This window comes from Etheostoma cragini, chromosome 14, assembly GCF_013103735.1.
Source record: "Etheostoma cragini isolate CJK2018 chromosome 14, CSU_Ecrag_1.0, whole genome shotgun sequence".
NCBI classification, from domain to species: domain Eukaryota; kingdom Metazoa; phylum Chordata; class Actinopteri; order Perciformes; family Percidae; genus Etheostoma; species Etheostoma cragini.
This window is the reverse complement of record NC_048420.1, coordinates 4,087,705-4,090,337: the sequence shown is the minus strand read 5'-3', so window position 1 is coordinate 4,090,337 and position 2,633 is coordinate 4,087,705. Positions and strand designations below refer to the sequence as shown.

The following is a 2,633-nucleotide window of genomic DNA, read 5'->3' as shown; positions in this document are numbered from 1 at the left end:
TGTTGACCACAAGAATAAACGCTGTGTTAATTCATCATGGAGTCAGTTGTCAGTTTATAGAAGGATTTCTCCAACATGACCATTAATAAATAATTATATCTGTCATTATAATCTGCTAAGGCTTGCATGTTGCATAGGTTGGCTTGAAATTTGGTTTAAAGGACGTGGTACGAAAACTCTGTTTCTGGTAAAATGTATTCTGACTGGCCTGTCTAGCCTGGCCTATCTCCTGATAAAAAGTCTTTGACCTTTTCACGCTCAACTGTCTCGCCAGTTTCAGCATGCACTCCTCTACAGAGGCGTTCTACACCACCAAAGCTACCTGGGTGTGCAGGGTTGTAATAAATATTTTTCATGATACGTGTCTCTGACATGTTGAGATTAGAATGAGAGAAATGAGTCCTCTCCTGATAAAAAGTCTTTGACCTTTTCACGCTCAACTGTCTCGCCAGTTTCAGCATGCACTCCTCTACAGAGGCGTTCTACACCACCAAAGCTACCTAGGTGTGCAGGGTTGTAATAAATATTTTTCATGGTACGTGTCTCTGACATGCTGAGATTAGAATGAGAGAAAAAGTGCGTTGGTTATTAGAATTTTTTTTATTAGAATTCTAACACATATACATCAGTGTTACAAAACGATATAATGGGAAAAACTTTTAACAAAACTTATCATAAAAAAAAGAAAAAAACTAATTGTTACTATTAAAACATCTGATTATATATAGAGTTTGTGCTAACAGAGAATAATCTAGAGTATGCTGCATATCAACGTGCAGTTTTTTGAGTTCATCTGTAACGTTGACAGAGTGGTTGTTTTGCAAGAGTTGGCTGATAACATTTACATACAGGGTGTAAAAAAACGAGTATGTGCCAAGGTTTAACGTTGTCACTCGTTAGTTCTTTGAAAATGTTCTCAAAACTCTCTGACAAAGTAGATTCACCCCCAAATGCCACCCATACCTCCCAAGGTGTACCGGGTATAAAACCGGGTCTTTTTTTTAGACCTTGAAACTCTGTTCTCAACAGTTATTCTCAAAATCTCAATCAACAGAGATGACAAGGCGGTTAGTGATCAGAGTCCACATTTTCCCACAGAAATTCCCTTTTTTCACGTGTTTTCCCTACTATTTAACACCCAACCACATGTCACACAGTTTGTCAAACTGATCGATTGTGATCCTTTTGTAGTCGTCCTCTCAACCCAACATCTCCTCGAAATGCGCTGTAGATAAAGCGTGTTGGTTTCAGCTCGTGTAAAAGCCTCTCCACAATTACTCTGATCTTCATATTATTATTTTATTTTTACCGCTTGTTAGGTTGTCTTTTTTTATAGGGTGTGGTATCTCCCATGTGGGCTGGGAGAAGGAGTGGTTTGGCTCTGACGTATGGATGGGGGCGGGAGTAAAGGGGTCTTTTTCTTCATCAGGGTATTATCCCAAATGTGGCAACTATGAAACAGGGAAGTGATTGTTTCACTGATCTGATCTAACTCTTCACCCCATACTTTAGCCGGTATAACCAACAAAGACCGGAAAACACTGCATCCGTACTTGAACAGATCCAAGACAAAATACCATTTAGCTTCTTCACTACAGGCTTCATCTTTCTTTAACTCTTCTTTATTCTTGTGCTGGTAACTGACACGTATGACAGATGAGGATTTTGACAACCACAAGCTGAAAAGGATTTTCCCCCAGATTGCAGAGATTTTTGGTCCTCTTTTAACACCTCCCCGACACTCCACAGATTAATGGCCCAATTTCAGACATATCTGTGATTGATACAGCCCAATCGTTGGAAGATAATGTAGCTACATCCACCAGTTCCCCCAGTGTGCTTCCTTCACAACGCTGATAGAGACATGGTTCCCCTGTCTATTACCTAAACATATATCCCCAACTACCACGCTCTCCATAGGGTTCTAAAGACCATTCCTCATGCAGATGCATGTTGAGCGGTGGAGGCTTTTGGATGCTGCGCAAAAACAGCATACTTTTTCTACCATCTACGCCGGACTCTTGTAAAATGGTTATCCTTATTTCACTAATGCAAGACGATGTGTCATCCCCCGACATGGTGAGTGAAAGAATCTGATTTTGACTGCTACACACAGATGACATCATGCCTTGTGATCATGAGGGGGAAAAGGAGGGGTAACACGCTGTTAAAAGGAGCCCCCCAATATGCAAATTAGGTAAAAGATCAGGAGGGAGGCCCTGTGAGCAATGGCCCATTCACACACAAACACACACACACTTTGAGCAAATTATGCGGAATCCCCCTTTTAGATGAATGAGTCAGTGTTGCTATTTTTTATGATTGTGAATAAGAACATTGAAAGAAAGAATTATACAGAATTATAATGAACTATAATTATATAACGTTATCCTGTAATGTCTAGACATTCAATTCATACGTAGAACAAAGGGGCCGATCCCAAACATATGCAAATGAGGAGGGGCCCAATGGGCACTTGTGGGAAAGGGGGCAGTCCATTAACTTAGGCTTGGGAGCAGTGCCACACTTAAACCACACCTCTAATCACCAGACAGACCTACATTTACCATGCTGTAGGAAAAGAAGTCTGTTGAGGGTGGGGGGGGGGGGGGGGAGAAAAGAAGAGGAGGGAG

General features: G+C 41.1%; 1 long non-coding RNA gene across 1 annotated transcript in view; it reads left to right on the top strand.

Annotated features, from left to right (window-relative positions):
- The window catches only part of LOC117956402, a 9,871-nt gene extending 9,642 nt beyond the window's left edge, over positions 1 to 229 (top strand). Inside the window, exon 3 of the long non-coding RNA XR_004659248.1 lies at positions 217 to 229. This is a non-coding gene — a long non-coding RNA (uncharacterized LOC117956402). The remainder of the gene's footprint in view (positions 1 to 216) is intronic.
- Positions 230 to 2,633: the final 2,404 nt, after the last annotated feature.